This window comes from Dipodomys spectabilis, unplaced genomic scaffold, assembly GCF_019054845.1.
Source record: "Dipodomys spectabilis isolate Male_0828 unplaced genomic scaffold, ASM1905484v1 ptg000145l, whole genome shotgun sequence".
Classification (NCBI taxonomy): domain Eukaryota; kingdom Metazoa; phylum Chordata; class Mammalia; order Rodentia; family Heteromyidae; genus Dipodomys; species Dipodomys spectabilis.
The window spans coordinates 16,463,650-16,486,525 of NW_024870822.1; the positions used below are offsets into that span (position 1 = coordinate 16,463,650).

Below are 22,876 nucleotides of genomic sequence, written 5' to 3' on the forward strand. Positions count from 1 at the left end.
CAGCCTCCCTTCCCCTCTTACCCCAAGTCTGAGCCCTGGTAGCAGCAGTTTCCCCTGGACACTGAGGATTGGAAACCAGGGCCTGAAGTTGAGTGGTTGTGCATCTGCAGTGACTAGATTCAGTTCTCAGCCCTGCTGCCTGCCCATAACAGTGCCCAGGTGAACTGGAAACACCTGACAATTGCCAAAGCTAGGAAATGCCAGGTGGGGTCACTTTACTGTTTGTTCTGGCTATAGAACTTGGCCCTGCCTTGTTACTACCACAATGTCTGTGCTGCATGCTTCCTGGGCACCACACTGCTCCCCACATGCCCAGCTGGGTCTAAACTCACACAGTACCAGAGCTACTTAACCTCCTCTCCCACAGGTGCTGGCCTGGCGTGTCTGCTTACAGGATTTAGATGAGTTCCAGAGCTGACATTTTTGGGCAGCTCTCAGGATTGCCAAGTTTCTCTTCAACTGTGGGTTTAACTTTTGTATTTTTTAAATCGTAACTTTGATACAAAGTATTTTTATCTTACCATTTGGAAAATGCCAGTTTCACTTTTGAATTTAGCTTACTAATTCACATCTGGGAGCAACTACTCTTAGCACACACGAACAAGCCTTAATTTGGTTAATGTGGAAATGGGGCAGTATGATGCTATCCCACACTTGACATCTTGTGCTCAATAAAGGATGAAATTTAAAAAAAAAAAAAGAAAGAAAAGAAAAGAAAAGAAAGATCCCTGCCCCTAAATAAGGTTCACCAATCTCACTTACTCATTAGTTCTCACAATGACACTGAGATTTCTGGCAATATAAACCTTACGGACCTACATCAGAAAAGTATCCACAAGATTTGCTCTCATATCTAAATGCTACCACTTCCTCAAATTCTTTATAGTAGTAGGGAAGGGAAGAGAAGAGATAAAGTGGGGAGAAGGGAAGGTATGAGCTAGCAAAAATAAGTGACCTACTTTGGCACTTCAGATATATTGGTCTGTTTTTCCCCCTCTGAAATATTCTAGAATTCAACCAAAGTTTATTGAGCACCAACTATACACCAGGCATTGTCCTAGATACTTAAAATATATCAATGACACAGATAATGACTCATGGCTAGGTGGACCTTGTATTATAGTGAGAATAATCAGACTTTTTCTTTTTTGGTGATATGGAGTTTGAAATCAGGGTTTGTATTTGCTCTATCATTGAACCATGTCAGAAATTTAAACAATGGGGGCTGGGAAAGTGGCTCAGTGGTAGAGTGCTTGCCTTGCATGCCTGAGGCTCTGAGTTCGATTCCTCAGCACCACATAAGCAAAAAAAAAAAAGCCAGAAGTGGCACTGTGGCTCAAATGGTAGAGCACTAGCTTTGAGCTGAAGAGCTGAGGGACAGCGCCCAGGCCCAGAGTTCAGGCCCCATGACCGAACCCCCCCCCCCCAAAAAAAAGAAAAAAAGAAATTTAAACAAAGAATATGCCAGGTGCTGGTGGCTAACACCTGTAATCCTAGCTACTCAGGAGGTTGAGATCTAAAGATCACAGTTCAAAGCCAGCCCAGGAAGGAAAGTCTGTGAGACCTTTATCTCCAATTAACCACCAGAAAACCAGAAATGGCACTATGGCTCAAAGTGGTAGAATGCTAGCCTTGAACAAAAAAACTCGGGACAGCACCTAGGCCCTGAGTTCAAGCCCCATGACCAACCCCCCCCCCCAAATACAATGAATATATTAAGCATGTGAATTATCTAATGCATAGTTAATAAATAAATGTAGACTGTAACTTAGATCTAATATTATGTAAGAAAATCACAATATATGGAACATATAATAACATTCATAAATCAATTATACAATATGTTAAAAAGAAAACTATGGGGCTAGGAAGGTGGCTCAGTGGTAGAGCGCTTGCCTTGCATTCATGAGGCCCTGGGTTCGATTCCTCAGCACCACATAAACAGAAAAAGGCAGAAGTGGTGCTGTGGCTCAGGTGGTAGAGCACTAACTTTGGGCTGAAGAGCTGAGGGACAGCGCCCAGGCCCAGAGTTCAGGCCCCACAACCGACCAAAAAATGAGAGGGGGGGTGGGGAGAAGGAAGGAAGGAAGGAAGGAAGGAAGGAAGGAAGGAAGGAAGAAAGCTATGTCTTTGTAAAAGAAAAAATAATAGTAGATTGGGATAGATGAAGAAAGCAACAAGGGCCAGGGTCCAGTTTTTTATTGATGTTTTAGAGGTTGTTCTTGCTTGCTTGCTTGCTTTGGGGCAGTACTGGGGTTTGAACTCAGCCTCACATTTGCTAGGCAGGTGCTTTACTGCTTGACCCACACCTGTAGCCCCAGGTTCCAGTACTAAGTACAGTAGCCAGAAAATGTATGGCTGTTGAACCAAAAAAAAAAAAGAGGTAAAGCCATAAGTTCTACATGATTGTCTCTCTTTCTTTTTGTCATCCAAAATAATCAGAATCAAATTTAAGATTCATCACAGTGCCTCAAAAACCTCTGTGTTCTGTAAATCTATGGCCTTTTGTTCTTTAGAGAGGATGAAAACATAAGGGCTAAGGGAATGGGTTTCAATATCAAACAGAGCTGAAACATTGGACCTATCACTACTAGCTACATAACTTGATGCCTCGTGGTTCATTTATCTTAGCATCAGCCCCTATGCTTCAAAATGAAGTCAGAGATCATGCCAAGCGCACGGAGCTCTTTTCAGGATTAAGTGAAATAATGCACAAAAATATCTTTGCACGCAGAGAGAACTCTATAAAAAATCAATTGTAATTACCGGGCCTTGTTCTTGTCTCTCAAAGTGTATTTACCTTTTCCTTGGTCCTTAGTTCTTATTCCTTATTGATATTTTAACACTTTTTATGGCTTCTGCTTCTGTGGTAAGCTACCTCAAATCCTTTGTGGATTGGAGTAAGTTATAAATAAGTCAGTGCATAAATAAAAACTTAGAAGAGCATTTTCATGGAAGCCAGACATTTCATTACCAATAGAGTGTATTGTAAGTGAAGCCAAAAGCAAGAAACATTGACTCTAAACCCTAATAGTCCTTCAAAAACCACCAGAAAGACATTCTCTCTTTCTCAAACCATTTTTCCCCTCTCCCTCCTCCTCTTTCCCAAACCCCTCTTCCTCCCACCAACAAGACAGGGTAAATGAGTCACACAAAATGAGTCAGTAAACCTCTTAAATCCTCCCAACTTTACAAGTGTTTTACTGCCATGGACCTCAGAGAACTCTTTCCTTCTTCCCCATCAGAGAAGAGAAAGGAAAGAGATGAGCTCACTTTCCATGTTGATGGGGTGAGGGGAGATATGCTGGTTCAGTGGACAGTTAGACATAGGCTAGAGTCTCAGTTGCTACTGAGTGAGTTCTATGGCCACCGGAAAGCCCCTGGATCCCTCTGTGACTCATTCCTGAACAGTAATACTAATTCCTGCCTTTGAAGGGGCTTGTGCAGAAAACAGGAGAGAATGCACAGAAGCAACATAGATAGCTTATTTCCAAAACCCCACACAAACGTTAGACTTTCCTTCTTCAATTGCCTCACAAGGAACTAGGAGAATCTGAAACGTTTTAGTAAGAGGGTCATCAGGGCAGAAACAAGGTGAGAAGGCCAGTTGAGGTACATCTCTATTTGATAGACTCCTGAATAAAAAGCAAAGGAGGAAGATTAGTTTTGATCCCCCATTACTTTCCATTTGAAAAGTTCTCCCTTTCCTTAGCACCCTGAGATGGTCATCACCATTCACAATGATCTTAAAACTGGGCTTTGAGCCCAGAACACACAGATTGAAAGCCCAACAGGCAGCCCTGGGCTTCCAAGTTGTCTTTAGGAAGGACAACTATACTCTAGAACAGGACAGGTGAACGCAGCACTAACAGAAACCTGCAAGGTCTCAGCCCAGTGAAGACCTCAATTCTATGACTCTTGAGATAGGTAGAGCAAGGTTATGGGATAGGCTGCCTAAACCCTCTTTCTCCTCTCACGTGCACTAGCTGCAGGGCCTGGGTTGTTAAAGGCACTCTAGCTCTGTAAGCTTGTCTCTGGAAGTGACTACCTCTTAAGTTGAAAAAAAATTACTCCTTAAGTGACATTCAGTCATTGATTCTTCACATTACAGGCATATCAAAATGTCTACCTCCCAAAACGGACAGGGGCTGGGAAGGTGGCTCAGTGGTAGAGTGCTTGCCTTGCATGCATGAGGCCCTGGGTTCGATTCCTCAGCACCACATAAGCAGAAAAAGCAGGGAGTGGTGCTGTGGCTCAAGTGGTAGAACACTAGCCTTGAGCTGAAGAGCTGAGGGACAGCGCCCAGGCTCAGAGTTCAGGCCCACAACACATACGCACACACAAACTGACAGAAAGATAAAATAGAGCAATGCACTAGAAACCTACGAAACAGGGGCTGGGAAGGTGGCTCAATGGTAGAGCGCTTGCCTTGCATGCATGAGGCCCTGGGTTCAATTCCTCAGCACCACATAAGCAGAAAAAGCCAGGAGTGGCGCTGTGGCTCAAGTGGTAGAGCACTAGCCTTTAGCTGAAGAGCTGAGGGACAGTGCCCAAGCCCAGAGTTCAGGCCCACAACACACACACACACACACACACACACACACACAACTGACAGAAAGATAAAATAGAGCAATGCACTAGAAACCTACGAAACAGCCCTTGGCACATACTAGGGAATTCATGCATGTATCTCTCTAACCACGCTGATGCCATGTGAGGGACATTGACCTTCCACTCCACAGCAGTGTTGATCAGCTTCGAGAGCAGGTCCCTGATCACTGTTTGCTCCCCTCACACACTCCTGTGCTGCCAAGGAGTTCACAATGCACCTAGAGAAAAATAACAAAGGAATTCCACTACAGGAGAAACTGAAGGCAGAGGGCCTGGAAATACCTCCCTGGAAATAGCAGGGAGTGTCCACAGAGAAGGAGGTATCTTAACTAGACCTTGAAAATTAGGCAGGACATGGGAGGGTGATGTTCCAGAATAAAAGCACAACCTGAACAAAGGCCTAGAGAGTGGAAAGCAGTAGTTTGGAGAGACTAGAAGACTACAGGGGAGAGAAATGATGTGGAAACTGACAGTGAAAGCCCAGTGAGCCTCAGGGCCAGGGAACACAATATAAAGATCATGAATACTCCTCTTTAAATAGCGGGAGAAGGCTTGCAATTTTAAATAGGATAAGACCTCTTTGTGGTGATACATTGAGAAGTAAGCCGTTCGTTTAACTGAAGGAAGATTCTTCAGGTAGTGAGAATCTTCGTGCAACAGTCCTGAGGGCACAGGGTGGCTGCCATCTTGGTGACATATTAAAAAAAAAAGTCAATATGAGTAGCACTAGGAAGTACTAGAAGAATGGCAGCAAATGAGGTTAGGGTTGAGAGAGAACCGGCTCACGGAGGTCCTAAGGATCATGGTGTGCACTTTTAGCTGAAATGGAGAGCGATGGTACGATTCCCAGTGAAGGAACCATGTTAACTGACTTGGCATTTTACAGGATCACTCTAACTGCTGTGTAGAGAACCAACTGCAGGAGGTCAAGGGTGGGCGCCCGGGGACTAGAGAGGAAATCCTGCTCCGGGAGGGTGGATGGCTACAACCAACCAGGCAGTAGCCCTGCAGTGATTCTCTGTTCTCGGTGTTCCCGTTTGAAAATGGTGCACAGGATCCTGGCTCTGTGTGCAGCCACAGCCTCAACAATCCCCCAGTGGGGATGGATAGCCAGATCTCTCCCGCCCAGCGAGGGTCCAGCCTGGGGAATCTGGGGCGCGTGCACATCCGAACCCCATGGCGCCCCCGAGAAAACCGACAGGTGTGCGCCCCTCTCGGGAGCGCCAGACCCAGCGGAGGGTCCTGGGGGATCGGGAAGACCCAGGATTTCGTGAGGATGCCGGGGAAGCGGCTGCTCTGTGGATGGAGATGTCCGCATCGTGCGGGGAACGCCACCGCACCCCTTCCGCGCACCGCCTCCCCCCACCCATCCACCAACCCCTAGCCCACCCCACCCCCCTCGGGCTCCCCTACGTCTCGCTGGCCTTTGCCCTCGTCCGTCTGCCCGCTCCAGGTTGGGTGTTCAAGGCCCCGCTGGGGTCCCTCTGGCGGTCGCCTTGGAGGCGCAGCCCCGACCCTGGGGCTCCGGGGAGACGAAAATCATGAATGAAATGGATGCGGTGCTCCCCCCGCCCCCGCCCTCCGGGTCCGGGCAACCTCGGCGTGGGGGCGGGGCCTACCGGGACTCCGCGCGGAGTTGCTGGGGTGGGGGGGACGCCTGAGTGTGGGGGGGGGGATCAGAGGTTGTAGGGTGGGGTGGATCTGCGGTCCTCCCCTACCCGTCCCCCCCCCCCCAGCCCTGGGCCCTGACGGAGCTTCCCCACCCCCTACCCCACCAACCCGGCGAGCCCTACGCAATTCTCCGCGAGCGGCCCGGAGGCGGGGCGGAGCGGGGCTGGGGGAACCGACTCGACCCGGCGGCTGCGCCGGCGACTCCGCAGCTGAAGCGCATTCGGTGGGGCGGTCCGGGCGAGGGAGCGCAGGACAGACAGATCCAGACGGAGGGACCGACGGACGGACGCCCCCGCAGACGCAGACGCACGGAGCTGGGCTCGGCCCCCCATCTCACACACACACACACACACACACACACGGGGACACACGCACACTCGCGCGCGCACAGCCTCCCGCCAGCTGCCTGCCCGCTCCCCGGCACCCGGAGCCCGCTCTGGCCGGTAAGTGCGGCGCCTCCGTGGGCGCCTTTGTGTGCGTAGTCTGCAGGTGGAGGGGGCTGGGGGGGGGGGTCCTCTCCGGGCAGGGAGGGGGCTTAAACTGAGACCTCCTCCAGCCCTTAGGACCCAAGAACCAGAGCCCGCCCCCGCCACGCCCCCCATGGGGCTCCCGACGCCCCCGGACTGGGGGAGAGGGGTCCCCCTTGCCGGGGAGTGGGCTTGGCAGTGGGCAGTGGGGAGGGAGCGGCCTTGCGCGATCTCGAGGAGGGATCTGGATCGCGGCCCCTCGTCCAGCCTCCGCGGCCGGCCCAGGCTGGTGCGCGGCTGTGCGCTGCAGCACCTCTCCAGAATCTGAGACCCCCCCCCCCTTCCCCCCCACCCCCCCCAGGGAGAACGGAAATCCGAGCTAGTCAGCGGGCCTCGAAACCACAGCTCCTAGCCTTCCCAACGCTCGCTTCGTCTCCCCGGAACCTCTAGCTACCCCGCGCCCCACCCACTCCCAAAATAAAAGCCCAGTTGTGTCCCCTCCCCCCAGCATAGTGTGTGTGTGTGTGTGTGTGTGTGTGTGTGTGTCCCCATGATGCCCCAGCCTCCTGCCAAACCAGGGATTGCCCAAATCAGATCCCTTATCCGGCCTCACACAGCTTAAATGGTCAGAAATGAGAGACCTTGGAAACCCACTAACCCCTCCATTTTGCAGATGGGGAAACTGAGGCCCGTCGAGGCAGCCTGACCAAGGTTACCAGAGAGCTAGTGGCAAAAGCTGCGTTAGAATGTGGGGTCTCTAGCTTTTGGGCTCATTTTCTTCTCTCTCCCCAACTGGAACCCCAGGGAAGCCCCAGAACCCAAATATATATCCTGAGTATGTGATGATGAATCTTTGTCATTCATTTCACCCCTGCCCCGACTTGGAGCTTCAGGTGCCATTCCTTTCCCACCATACGTACTCTGTGTGTGTGTGTGTGTGTGTGTGTGTGTGTGTGTGTGTGTGTGTGTGTCTGTGTGTCTGTGTGTGTGTGTCCTTATTCTGTGTGTATGTGTGTGTTGCAGATAGACAAACAGAAATTCTACCTCAAAGGAGAGGTCTATTTCACAAGCACTTAGGTTTGGGATTTCATTTTGGGAGAGCCACTCTGAACCAGAAATCACATTCTACCGTGTTACCCCTGGGCTTTCCAGGATTCACTGAACCTCTGTGGGACCAGGTGATGTAATGTTCAAGGATTCATCCTCTTCCCAGACATGGACCTGACTGCATACTTCCCAGCCAGTCTGCCTTCTCCCTTCAGAGCCCAGAAAATCCAATCTTACAGGCTTTCTTTCATCATCCCTTCATGGAGGTCGCCAATCCCCTTGGCCACTTCGTTCTCCTGGGTGTTTGTGAAATGGGGCCTCTTGGTTTGGCTAACAAAGCTGCAGGGAAGATTGAGTTACAGCTCGGCTGGGCTCAAATGGTATTTTAACACAAGCTCCCTCAAGGGCAGCTGGGTGTCCTCAGAGCAATGCTGGGTGCTGGGTGCAGAGAGGATGTCCTGAGAGATGGGTTGAGGGAATACAATCAGAGCTAGAGTACGAGTGAAGGTCTGAAGTCTGTAACGTTGGTGGAGGCTGTGGTTGGAAGTTGGCAAAGACACTGTTCAGCCTCTAGGGGCCTGATCCTCTGTCTCAAGAGCTTTCTTCTTGATGGAATAGGCAGAGGAGCCAGGTGGCATAACTCTAGTCCTTCTTGGAGCCACCATCACACACACACACACACACACATACACACACACACACACACACACACACACACACACTTCATGATGAATAGTACCCCCAGGGCTTACTGCCTGAAAGGGGATTCCATCCTGGAAGTAGAGAGACTGGGTTCCAGCATTCGGCTCCTCCTCACTGCTGTGCAATTCAGTAAATATTCACTACCTCCGTGCATCTCAGTTTTCCCATCAGAAAACTAAGACCATAAAATAGGAAATTTTCAGGTTATAGTTGAGGCTATCCCATTTATCACAGGGAGGTAAGAGAGAGGAAAGAGAAGAGCACTTATTTATATAAGTCCTATGAATCTGGTTTCCTCTCTTTTTACACTGTGAAGAAATAATCCCTCACTTAACGGGATAATATAGGTACGGTCACTGAACACAGTGACTGAGACATAGAAAAGCTCAGGAATGGGTAGCTATTAAAACCATTTGGACCCCAGTTATATGGATATACCCTATACCCTTCTCCCTTCTTCAGATACATTATTTTAGAGACGGTGGCTTCTTCCCTTAGAACAATCCCTCCCTCAATGACCTATTCCTGGATTTAGTCTTCAGACAGTAGAGGGGCAGTACTTTTGTTTATCTCTTATTTTTATACCTTAACAAGGGTATATTATTAATCTTTATACAGGATCAAAACTCTTACATTTGGTCACTTATGCTTCCTCTTCATAATCTATTCTTGATATCAATAGGATTAGCAACCCCATGTTGCAGGTAGGGAAGTCCAGACTAAGATTTTTTACTTATATAGGGAGATAACCTTAAGAAGGTCAGAGCCAGAGATCTAGGCTTCTGGCTGAAATGATGTGACTCTACAGTCTGAAAGGGCTTTTTTTTTTTTTTTCTCTATCATATTATCTGTCCTTTCTGCTTCTCTTATGTCTGTCTCTAAAAGAGAAGTCATACAGACATGGAAAGAGTTGGGATGAAGGGGAGATTTTCTTCTGGACGATCAAGGTGCATTCTTGGAGACCGTAGGTGGCCCCTGAGCTAGATCTATCTAGATGACTTGTACCTTAGAAGACAGGTAAAATGTTTCCAAGAAGTGGAAATGGCATGAGCAGAGGGCAGTCAGGTTTGGAGACTTGGAGTAGGTATATAGAAACTAAGAAGAGGAGGTTCACTCACAGTGGGGCAAACAGAATAAAAAAGGAAGATCTGGGAAGGAAGTCTGGGTAGAAAGGTGGAGGAGGTTGTGTTGGCTTTTGCTTCTTGAATAGGGAAGAGACAGGATCAAACATGGCATTAGGAAAGTAACTCTAGCTGGGTTAGTGAAGAAGAGCCTGCTTTTTTAGGAGGTTTGGGGGAGGAGGAACTTAGGTAAGAAACCATGACAGCACTCTAAGTAACAAACAATAAAGGCTTGGGAGGTGGTTGTAAGAATGGGTTAAAAAGGGGAATTCTCTGTGTTACCAAATCCTTCAGCTGATTGGATGTGTGTACTACTGGGAGGGAGGAAGTGATGGCAAAGCTATGAGATTGAATGGCTGAAGCTGCCATTCACAAAAAGAGCCCAGAAGGAGGGGGGGGGGGGGGGGAGAGAGAAAGGCTTAGGAAGGGACCATGGATCTGAGGAATCTGACAGGAAACCATGATGGTTCTCATCTCTAATCAACTACAAAAAGCTAGAAGTGTGAATATAGCTCAGAGCGCCAGACTTGAACAAAAAAGCCAAGTGAGATAGTGAAACAGTGAAGACCTGAGTTCAAGCCCCAGTAGTGGCAGGCTCTCTCTCTCTCTCTCTCTCTCTCTCTCTCTCTCTCTCTCTCTCTCTCTCTCTCTCTCTCTCTCTCTCTCTCAAATGGCTGTGCTGTCATTCAAGTATGGAAATTTGAGTCAAATCTGCATATTTTGTTGAGTATGGCTTGATATTCTAAACACTGCTACTAAGACTAAATAATAAAAACATACCTGAAGTGAGAGTAAAATAATTAAAATACTCATCCATTTAGTCTTCCTTCATCTGCTTCTGGCACAAAGGCACATCCTTCTGGCTTTCATATTTTTCCTTGTTTAACTCTTGTACTCTCCATCATTTTTCTCACAGACATCTTAAAGAAACTCATTTCTTGCACAAAGATCCAGATTTTCAAGACAAAGCATTATCACCTCTAATAAATTGACAAATTCCCAAGACTACAGAGAGGTCAGTGGGGAGAGCAAAATTATTTAGAGGCACTTACTTGATTGTTTAATGGAATCTACACATAGAAATGGCAAAGCTCCAGAAGGTAGCTAGTCACATAGAGCAATTAGCTGCATTAATTAAATTGCACAAGGAATGTGTGGACACTGAGAATTACATAGTGACCTATACCATAGATAGAACCAGCTCACCAGAAAATATCCATGGAACAATGATCTTGCCCATGTACTTGACACAGTTGTGTGTAAGTTCCTGGATTCGAATCCTCTGCAGACATGGTTATGATCTGGTGTAGATGGGGCAGGCAGGGGTCCTGCTGAGGAACTGGATGTTCCCTACAGCAGAGGGACCACATACTAGATTGGACTTCATAATGGACAAGTTGACGTGTGGTTTCAGAATCATAGAATCTCTGACCTCCTGGTCCAAGTTCCATCAGCATGTACAGGACTGTCACCTCTAGAAACTGCAAACTGAGAAAAAAACCATAAAGAAAACAAAGCTTTTTGTTTTTGAACAATAGTATCACTAAAAGGCTTTTCCTTACCACAAACTAGAAAATTATGGAAAAGAAGATTTTCCCCATTCTTCAACACGATCTCCATCTTTTCCCATCTCACAAGATATGAAAGTAGCATGTCAACCACCGGGGTCTGCAAAGCTCAGGAAGACTGAGGGAGGATTTTCTCTCTGAGCTTGTGACACTTGCAACAAAAGCTACCCTCAGTCCTGGGAACCCCTTGAAGCAAGCATGACTCAAATTTCCATAGCTGGCTTGAGAAGGGATCTTCTTGAACTGCTTGTAGCATTTGCAACTGTAGAATAGTATGAGCATCTTGGTCTTCATTCCTAGGCCAACGTTGTAGATAAAATGCTCATAGCCTTATCTCGTAAGGACAGTGGTGCCAAAAGATTCTAAGTGTCCCTTCCTTTTGGTGCTAAGGTAATTGATTTGTTATTTAAGAGACATATCAAGTCCCACTGCATCTTCTATGTTGCTGTTTTGTTGTTGTTGGGGTTTTCTTGAGACAAGGTCTCACAAGGTAGCCCAGGCTGGTCTGAAATTTGTAGTCTTTCTGTAGCCATTTCCCAGTCATACACCACCATAGCCAACAACATGATTTTTTTGTATTTTTTGTGTTTGGGTGTTTTTTGTTTGTTTGTTTGGTTGGTCTTTAAGTTTGGGCTCTGGTCAAGAACCTTGCACATACTAAGCAAGCCACACGTATGGAGGTATATCCCCAGCCCTAAGTATATCTTTTTGTTGTTGTTGTTAGTCATGGGGCCTGAACTCTGGGCCTGGGCTCAAGGCTCAAGACTAGCTCTCTACTACTAGAGCTCCAGCACCACTTCCAGCTTTTTCTGCTTATGTGGTGCTAAGGAATCGAACCCAGGGCCTCAATACAAGGCAAGCACTCTACCACTGAGCCACCTTCCCAGCCCCTCAGTATATCTTTTTGAAGAGTTGATGTGAATTGCCCTCTTTTCCCTGTCTTATTTCTCTGGAACCCACTCAAGAGAGATTTGTGGATGTCAGTGATGGTGGTATGTACACATTTGGATTGTTGCAAAGTGAATAGTGTATATTTAATTACCTGCCTATGAGTAGCGCTCAGCCTAAAAAATAATGATAACTGTAAAAACAATACAGTCATCTTCCACACTAGAGAACAAATGTGAAATTAACAGGACATGTTGCATTATTGTTTTTCCAAGTGTCAGTACTTTGCATAGTTGAAACCAGTCCACATGTAGTTTTATAGCCTGCATTTTTCATGTTTACTATAATTTTTGCATTCCTCTGTGGTCATCTTCTTATCCCCAATGTGTTCCTCAGACCTTGATCCTTTATTTATTGTTAAGTATGGTCAGTAGTGAACATCTCCAAGCACACAGTGTTTCCGTCCCAGAGTTTCAAGGCATCTGATTTGAGCATCCTCACATGGATACAGCAGAACCTGGGAGGGAAAGGGGAAGAAAGTGTCACTCATGAGAAGATGCAGGTGGATTTCATGGGTGCAAACAATGTGGCTTCAAAGGAAAAAACAAAAACAAAAACAGAAAAGCTGGAGCTTGGAGAAAGCGGAGGGGGCGGTCTATATCATGAGCAAGGGCCCAGGGCACATTGCAAGTGTGTGCTTAGTCCCCAGCTTTCAATCCTAGCCGTGGGATTACTGGATCATATGGTATTTCTATGTTTAACTTTTTGAGAAGCTGTGGGGTGCTTTTTTACAACAAAAATAAAAAATAACAAGGATTTTTATTTGTCCCGCATGAAAAGGATTTCCAAGTGTAGTCTCAGAAGGGAAGGGTCCAGGAAGAAGCCATTAATTAAAAAATAATCATAATAAATTTTGTGTGAGCTCTGCATGTCCTTGGAAGTAATAGAAAAGAAAGAAGGAACAGAATACAAATGAATCCAACCTCCATTTCTGAAGAATTATTGTGATCTAGAGGCACTGTGGGTGGAGAAGAAAGCTCTCAGGAGAGTTCCTTGTGGGTGGAATTCATTCATGCATGCAAGTATTTACTGCACTGGGCTTCATGGTGGACACAGGAGCTTCAGCAGTCAACTGGACTGGGAGACCCTGGCCCCTGAGGAGTTGGGGTCTTGTGGGGAATAAAGAGGGGAGAGCACTGAGAAGCAACCTCACCTAGAAATGGTGCTTCCTCTCCATGCATGCTATGGTAATAATAAATTCTACCTTTTACTTAATCTTTGTAACATTTCAGGGAAGAGGATTTCTATAATCCTCTTGTTTACTGGAATAGAATCAGAGACCTTCCATAAACTTGCCAGGAATACACAGAGAATTTAATGGGCAGAGCCAGCAATCAGATGTAAGCAGTCACAGTGTTCAGGGTAGGGACAAAAAGACACGAGAGAGCCACTTGCCCAGAGTAAGGTTCAGAGAAGGCTTCCTGAAGGAAGAGTTCAGGCGAGTATTTTAGTGTAAGTTCGCTGTGTTCTTCTTTGCCCAGGAATTCAGAGAGACCAACCCACTATACTCCATCTCCGAGGAAGACAGTCCCTGTTAGCCTAGGTGCTGATTCAGGAGACAGGGATGCCAGGGTGAGATGTTTCCTTTTTCCTCTGACATCTACCAATACCCTTTCCTTAGCCATGTACTTCTAGCCTCTGTGGTATCTGTAGTATTTTAGAGGGTCTTCCTGGGACTCTTAAGCTAAAGGGTTGAAGACCAAGGATTGCCACTTTCTGTGGACATAATGCCTGGACCTTATGGGCTTCCATGACTATAAAAAAAATTTTATAAACAGGCAAAGCCACATTCTCTCTCTGCTCTTTCAGTTCCTATAAGGCTCTGTGTGATCTGCAGCAGTGTTTTCCCACACAGGATCTACTAATCTTTAGAGTCCTCGGCTAAGAAAGCACCCCTGGTCCAACCTCATATATATTTGTCAGTACCTTCATTCATTTTGACAGCCAAAAACCCACATAATTTTAAGGTATACTTTTTGAGTAGTCACATGTATAGATATTAAGTGGTCCATTCAGTGAGACTTGACAATCATATGAACTTGTATAATTATCACCAAGACCACAATGGGGGAGCATTCTTATCACCCCCTCCCCTCAAAGTTCGCATTTCTATCATTGTGGAAAAGTTTTGCCCATTTATTTTTGCCAGTCCTGGTGCCTGAACCCAGGGCCTAGACACTGTCCCTGAGCTTCTTTTTCTCAAAGCTAGCACTGTACAACTTATGCCATAGCACCACTTCCAGCTTTTTGTGTTTTATGTGGCACTGAGGAACTGAACCTAGGGCTTCATGCATGCTAAGCAAGCACTCTACCACTAAGCCACATTCCCAGCCCCAAGTTTTGCCCATTCTTTTTTTTCCCCCACGTCGATCATGGTGCTTGAACTCTGGGCCTAGGCACTGTCTCTCAGCTCTTCAGCTCACAGCTAGTGCTCTACCACTTGAGCCACAGCGAAACTCCTGGCTTTTTCTGTTTATATGGTGCTGAGGAATTGAACCCAGGGCCTCATGCATGCGAGGCAAGCACTCTACCACTGAGCCACATTCCCAGCTCCAAGTTTTGCCCATTCTTGAACTCTATATAAGTGGAATCATACCCCATATGTGGCCTTTTATGTCAGAAAGTAGCTTTTGGTGTCCATCCATGTGGTAGCACTCACATAAGCACCTAACAGAGAGAGGGGGAGGATTTCTAAATGTCAACAAAAATGGCAATACCTGCTTCATTTCCCTTGTGGGGGATGACCTTTGCATTAAAATGAGTGTCTTATCGTAAGGTCCAGAGTCCTCTGCTGTGTGCCAAGATTCTCTATCCAGCCTCCAACCAGACCAAGGTGCTCATTTCTTTCTCTTCTCCAGCACTTTGCTCATGCAGTGTGCTTGGAATGTCCTCCCCCTGTCCTGCTTATCCTTCAGCTCTCTTTCTTGTAGCCTCCTAGATGCTCCCATTATGCACACACACACACACACACACACATTCCCATAGGACAGTGTCAGTTTGCACTTGTCACATGTCTGCCTCTAGTCTCTGGACTGTAGACTAGTAGAAACAGAATCTGAATCCCAGCTATGTATCCCCACAGGCTCCACACAAACCCTAATAGAGAAATGGATAAACTGGGCATCAGTGACTCATACTTGTAATCCTAGCTACTCAGGAAGCTGAGAGCTAAGGATCAAGGTTCAAAGCCAACCAGGGCAGAAAAGTTTCTGAGACTTATCTCCAATTAACTACCAAAAAGCCAGAAGTGTTCTCAAGTGGCAGAGAGCCACTCTTGAGTGGTAAAGCTAAGTGACATGTCCTAGGTCCTGAGTTAAAGTCCCAGTACTAGCACAAGAAAGGAAGGAAAGGGGAGGAGGACAAAGAGGAAGGGAGGGAAAGAAAAGGAGGAAGAAAGAGATAAGATTATAGCAGGCTTGGCTCAAAAGATAGAGTGCCAGCTGTGAGCAAGGTTATAGCAGGTTTTGCCTAGGGATTATCTCATCAAAGATCACATGACTTCAAATAACCATGCACAAGAAACTAAAGACTGGAAAAAGTATGCAATATATATCCCAAGACCACTCCCTGACGTTGATAAAAGAAGGAATCAAAAAATGTCCAGTTGTTGCCTGAAACTTACCGACAGTGAAACAGAGCCCTCCAGCCCTTCCCCTGGGCGTGGATCCCTCAACACAAAGCAGTGCAGCTCTGGGAGCCAGGGAAAGGAGGGAGGTCAGAGTCAATCAGGGAAGGCTGACCAGAGGAGGGAGACTTCAGAGATGTTCAAAAAGGAGTCTGTGTTGGGCTGGGAAGTTACCCAACAGGGAATAATCCATAGCATGATATCCTGTTGTGACCCTTGTACTGAGTCTCACACAGCTGCCCTTCCGGCCTTCTCTTTCTCCCAACCAGTCTCTCCTTCCCATCCCCTTCCAAATCTGAGTGTAGAGCAAAAAGCTGGATGCCCCCTGCCCTGTCTTCCATGTTTCCTTCTCTATACTAATATGGAGACTACAGGAGGCCCATCCCTAGCTCCATCTCAGCCTGACCAGCTCACATAAGCCAAAGTTATAGACAGGAAAGCCACAGAGCAGCTTAGACTGGTCTGTGACCCATTACCATGTCCTACAAAAGCACAAAGGGGAAAATGTCAGCAGAGGGTAGTCAGCATATAGTACTCACTATATAGATTTCCTGAAGGAAAGCATGAACTGACCTGGGCCTTAGTAGAAAGCAAAAGTCCATTGCTCAGAGGAGCCTCCTATCCAAGCTTGAGAACCAGGGAAGACAATGGCTGAGAAGCAGGAGTGATCAGAGCTGGGACTAGGTCAGGTTCACTGTGGAAGAAGATTTGGAGAATCTGGTTCTTTTCCTCATCTTTCTCAAGGGCTCTGAGTCTGACTCGAGGAATCTGGAAACAGCCCAGAGCTCTCCAGAGGGGAGCAGTATATCTCTGCTAGGAGTCCCTTCTCCTCTAGCTCTCTTCCCTGTTCTCATTAGCACCAGCAACCCCTGGGAGACCCTGAGGAAATAGGAAGCAGACCTTTATAGCTGATGGCACTGCCTGCTATAAAGAGCAAAAGCATCTCCTTTGCTAGGAAGACTGCAAGTGAGAACAGCAATGAGGCTTTGAACTGGGTCAGCAGGAATAGTGAAGAGAATGTCTGCCTCAGGACTACCTAGAATTTTCTATTCACATCATTCACCTCCCCATCTTCACCACAACCCTGGAGAACTCTGTTACAGGGAAGGCAATGTAAGGCCCAGGGCACCCCTGGGGGAGAAGATGGCAGAATGTAGGATTTCAGGTCTCTGCTTCTGAATCCATCCTTTTTTATTCAGAGCACAATGGTTAACCTAAGATGTGCATCCTCAGAATTAGTCTATCATATTGTGAGAGATTCAACCCATTCCTATGGATTTCGATTGACAGTAGCCCATGGACCCAGGACTCCATCTGTCCCAAGCACAAAGCAGTAAGAGAAGCCACCATCGTAGGCTCAGGGCCAGGCTCTATTCTGTCTTCTCCATTGGCCACCAGCATGGGACCAGAGTGACCACTACTTAATTCTCATGTTAGATCCTAAACCCTCTTAAGTAGCTTTTAACTCCTACAAAATGGAATAATGTCTTCTCCATGGGCTTGTCACAGGACCGAAGGAAATAAGGTATTTAGAAACAGGTATACATATAGACTTGTATTTGTTAGATTTGAATTCAGGTGGACCTTGACTGCTGGTGTCATCTGAATTTTTTTTTTTCCTAACTTACACTCTTTTATGGTAAAAGCCCCAGATCCACTGAATTTTCCACACCCGGCCTCTTTCTAACCTATCCCAGGCCTGTTTCTGAATCCATTTGTCTGACTTCATCGAATCCTAGAGTGTCTTCTTACCTGTGCTACCACAGCTGAGTCAAGCCTCACCACTCAGAGGAGAATCAGAGGCTGGAGATGCTAGAACCACAGTAGGTATGGCAGGAGCTTGAGGTCCCTGGCTGCAGGTGAGAAAAGATTTAGCTCTGGATCTAAGCTTTCTCTTTTATAAATGCACCTAAGCCCTATGAGAAGGATCTACATGAGCAAGGAAGTAGGCAGCAGACCCAGAATATATTATCAAAGGTGAGCCAAAGCAAAACACAAGGCATCGCGGGCAGTCCAGGCCAAGGAAAAGCATCAGAGAAGTCTCAGAGTGTGATCAGAGGCAGGCAGACAGATACAAAATAATGTGTAGTCAGGGTGTAACCAACACAAGTGAAGTCCAAATTCAACTTCCAGGAGAATGGAAGAGCTACAAGATCAGGTAAGACCTCAATCCTAGAAGGCAGGGACTCTGTCTGCCAAGGTATAAGGGAAAAGGCCAGATGTTAGGTTTATACCACAACAAACAATGCTGAGACTGAGCTCAGACTCTTATCAGAAGTACTGTTGGCTAACCACTTACATAATATGCTCTGTGCTCTTCTGAGACAGTTAGGTGTCCTTATCACAGAAGTAATATGAGGTAGATATTACTGCAGGTCCATTCTACAGATGAGAAAACAGAGGCACAGAGAGACTGAGTAAAATTCCTCATCTCCAAGACTGGCGGTATAAACATGGTGGAAGAATTTACACCATGAGAATTTATGGCAAATGCTACAAATTAGGGCTTTTGTGTGTGCACTCACTATCAACACTACACGTTTCATGTCAGAATCTCCATAGATACCTCATCTGTAGGGAGAAAAGGGCTGTGTTAATTGGGGAACAATTAACAAAAAAAAAATTATGCCAACATGCTTTTATTCATTTTAAGGACTTTTTATTAGCATACATGAGGGGATTGTTCAAGGAGAGGTTTCATTGTGACATTTCATACATGGATACATGTACTCCATCAGCCTCTTTCCCTAAATCAACCTCCTTTATCCCTCCCTTCTCCCTTTTTCTCTTATTGAATGTGTTTTATTTTAACCATCAAAAGAATTCTAACAGCCTAATAATGCACATAAGTTGAAAATTAATTATCATTTAGTGATAACAAAGATAGTTAACTTACATGGAAAAAAGAACATTTACAATATGTTAATCCTTATCCATATTGTTGATGCTGCAGTTAAACAATTTTTCTTTTTGTTTCACAAAAAAAGAGGTAGGAAGTTGTGCCTTGACAAGAGGCATTACTAGAGAAAGTTTCTTCTTCCAAATAAAACAATCTTCAACTGGTTTCACTACAGACCTTAAAATGTTTCCATTTTAAAAAATTAATGTGTATTAATGGTATAGAACAACAGGTTTCAATATGACATTCTCATACTTGCTTATAATATACTTTGATCAAACTCATCTCCACTATCTTTTGTCCACTTTCCCTCCTTCTTTTTGGTCACTTTCATCTTCCCACATAGGCTCCTTTCTACACTAATGTCTTTTTTTTACTTAAGCTAGATTCCAGTTATGAAACAAAAACATGAAATATTTGTCCTTATGAAGGTTATTTCACTTTATCTCATGATCTCCACATCCATCCATTTTCCCACAGACAACATGATTTCATTCCTTTTTTTTTTTTTTTTGTCAGTCGTGGCGCCTGAACTCAGGGCCTGGGTGCTGTTCCTCAGCTCTTCAGCTCAAGGCTAGCACTCTACCACTTGAGCCACAGCACCACTTCTGGCTTTTTCTGCTTATGTGGTGCTGAGGAATTGAACCCAGGGCCTCATGCCTGCAAGGCAAGCACTCTACCACTGACCACCCTCCCAGCCCCAATTTCATTTTTCTTTATGGCTAAATAATGTTTCCATTTCTGTATGTATGCATATGTACATTCTTGATCCGTTCATCTAGTGATGGACACCTAGGCTAATTCCCTAACTTGGCTTTTTTGAATGTTGCCACATAAACATGGGGTCTGCAGAAATCTCTACTATAAGTTAACTAGTGTTTATTCAGGTATCTACCCAGGAGCGGTATAACAAAATCACACGGTAATTGCATTTTCAGTTTTTTTAGGAACTTCCATACTGATTTCCATAGTGGCTGCACTAATTTACATCCCCTCCAATGGCGTAAAAGGGTTGCATTTTTTTCCTGCACCCTTACCTGTATTTGTTCTTATTTTTGCTTTCTTAAGAGTAGTTATTCTGACTAGGGTGAGATGGAATTTCAGTACAATTTTGATTTGATTTTCATCTATAAAAATGTTGAACACTCTTCCATGTACTTATTTGCCATGAACTATCTTCAACAACTAGCATTTTTAGGAGTTTACCAGGCCCCATTCTAAGCATTTTGTATCTCATGTAAAAACTTTGTGTGAGAATCAAAATTCAGTTTATCTTCATAGCAGACCTCAGTGGTATGTACACCATTACCCTCTTTCCCAGAGGAAGAGACTGAAGCCCAGGCAAATCAGGTATTTTGGCCAGTATCAAGAAACCAATGGGACTGGTCCTGATTTATACTCATGCACCCCAATGCAGTCCAAAATCCTGTACATTTACTTTTATGATGCTTTTACTGAGCCATTTGTAAAAGTCCAAACTCTATGCCATTTTTCATTTACTTTTAAAAAATAGTTTTTTTTAACATACTCCTGGTGTCAGAAAGAAATTAGGCAAGAGCCAGGTGCTGATGGCTGATCCATGTAATCCTAGCTATTCAGGAGGCTGAGATCTGAGGATCTTAGTTCAAAGCCAGTCTTTGAAAAGAGGCAGGAAAGTCCCTGAGACTCTTCAACTGAACACCAAAAAGCCAGAAGTGGAGCTGTGACTCAAGTGGTAGAATATTAACCTTGAGCAATAGCACTCAGAGACAGCTCCCAGGTTCTGAATTCAAGCCCCAGGACCAGGAAAGAGAAAGAAAGAAAAGAAAGAAGGAAGGAAGGAAGGAAGGAAGGAAGGAAGGAAGGAAGGAAGGAAGGAAGGAAGGAAGGAAGGAAGGAAGGAAGGAAGGAAGGAAGGAAGGGAGGGAAGGAGGGAGGGAGGGAGGGAGGGGAAAATAGTAGTGAGAAATAGGAAGGTCCACACAGAGACTGTAAACCCTAGTGGTTTATAAAAAGGATCAAGTTTAGGGTTCAGACAAAATGAGTGTTTGACCTTGAACAAATGACTCAGTCTCACCCAATCCTATCTGTACATGTGTAATAAGAGAAGGTGACTGTTTACTGCATAGGGTTATAGTGAGAAGGATCTGCACTTGATCCAGAATCTAACCATTCTAACCATAGTTATTCCACATCACAGGCTTGTATATGAGACAGAGCTGTGGGCATCAATAAATGGTCACCATTGAGAAGAGGTGAAAGCAGAAAAGAAAGTACCCAACTCTTCTGGGGGAGGGGGGTTTGGAAAAGGTTCTATTGAGGAGACAACATTTGAACAAGGTATTAAAATGGATAGGGAAGCTTTCTAGTTAGAGAAATAAAAGGGGGATGTCTCCAGTGGAAAGAAAAGTACATTCCAAGGTATTACAGACAGGCTCGAGAGTCTAGCTAAAAGAAAATACCAGAACCCCCTACAGAAGGTGTGATCACACCTCCACATTTGTGATTGCCTGTTTTCTCTTTGCAAATTAAACTGTACACCTGGCGGGGGGGGGGGGGGGGGACGTGGGTAAAGAGAAAGAATGGAACAGAATGTTTGCAAAATCTTAAAGAACACAGTGTTTGTCCATGTGATCTTTGAACCCTAAAATTCTTCAGTTGTCACGTGAGCTTCTGCCTGCCACAGTTTATAAACACATAGATCTACCCACAGTATCAAATACAACTGAACACAGCTTCCATCAATAATTGATTCTGGCTTGATCTGCCCACCACACTTGGTATGTCAGCCTTTACCCATGCTCCACAGCCGGGACAACAGCCTGGCCTCCCTAGTGCCGTGAGCGCCCTCTGCTGGACCACTGCCACTCCACCATCTGTCTCCTTCAACCTTGACAGTCCCAGAATTGAACCTTGACCTGGTGTTGGTGTTGGTGTTGGTGTTGGTGTTGGTGTTTAAAAGGGGAGAAGCTGGGAAGGTGGCTCAGTGGTAGAGTGCTTTGCCTCAACTTGCATGACGCCCTGGGTTCGATTCCTCAGTACCACATAAACAGAAAAAGCTGGAAGTGGTGCTGTGGCTCAAGTGGTTGAGCGCTAGCCTTGAGCTAAAGAGCTGGGGGACAGCACCCGGGGCCCCATGACTGGGAAAAAAAATGGTGTCGGGTGGTGGGCAGGGGGAGCTTAGAGGCTATTCATTCAACCCCTTTGATTTTCATTTAGGCAACTGAGATTCAGATCAGGATAGATGACTGATCCAAACTGGCATGGTAATCTGTGAGCATAATAGCCCAGGGCTGGGGAATGCCTTTGTTCTACTATTGATAGAACACAGATGTCACCATCACATATTCCCAGCTAACCTCTCCTGAGCCTGGGATAAGGCTTCATGGAGAAACCTAAGATCATGTCCAAACAGGAGGTCCATCATTCAGCTCTGGGAGGGTGCACAACAGGAAGCTCCCTTGGCACCCTGATAGAGGTGAGCCTGCAAATCCCCATCCTCACCTTTACCCCCAAGCCTCATATTGAGAATGCATACTGTGTTTCTGTCTGTAGAGGAAGGATTTTGGCAGTCTAGAAGTTAAGAGGAGAAGAAAGGTTAGGAATATGGGCAGCAAGGAGCAAGACTCTAGTAGTATCTCTGTTGTCCCCTTCTCTGAATATCTATCTTTCACTGGGAAAATGCATGTGATAGTATGTTCCTTCCAGGGCTGCTGCAAGGAATAAGCATGTCACACATGTAAAGCCTTCAGAATAGCACCTGGCATGTGTGACAAGGCATCAGTAGAGATTGATGCTCCTTCTGGTGTTAATACTGTTTGTCATTGTCATATTCTTTATCAGGAAGGGTGGTGGAAGGTGTTCCTAAACCAGTGGCTAGAGCCCAGTTCTATCTTTTCTGCTTCCTTCTTCCCTCTGACCAGCTCCTCCTATTCCTTTCCATCCTTACTAATCTACCATCAGAAGAGAATGGATTTGTCAAACCAATTAGGAGTAGCCCCCAAGAAGAGGCGGAGGGGGAGACTGTAGAACCTGAGCTGTAACACAGTAAGTCTCCTGACCTTCCAACACAAAGAAATGTCTTACTGTGTTCCTTAAATAAAAGAAGGCTGAACTCAGCACTCCCCATCTCTCCTGGGGTAGGAAATTCAATCTCCAACATTTCTGGGGTACCCTTCTCACTTGCTGCTATAACAATACCAAGGATACTTGGAAGAAGCCACACTGGAGAGCTGAGA

The 22,876-nt window shown here is 45.7% G+C and overlaps 1 protein-coding gene across 3 annotated transcripts in view; it reads left to right on the plus strand.

The window, feature by feature from the left end:
- The first annotated feature begins 6,649 nt into the window (after positions 1-6,649).
- Positions 6,650-22,876, plus strand: part of Ptpn5 (protein tyrosine phosphatase non-receptor type 5) — a 65,047-nt gene continuing 48,820 nt past the window's right edge. For 2 of the 3 annotated variants that reach the window (XM_042691512.1, XM_042691510.1), the window contains exon 1: positions 6,650-6,725. The gene's annotated coding sequence lies outside the window, so the exon portion shown is untranslated. The remainder of the gene's footprint in view (positions 6,726-22,876) is intronic. The other variant, XM_042691511.1, reaches the window with a different exon arrangement.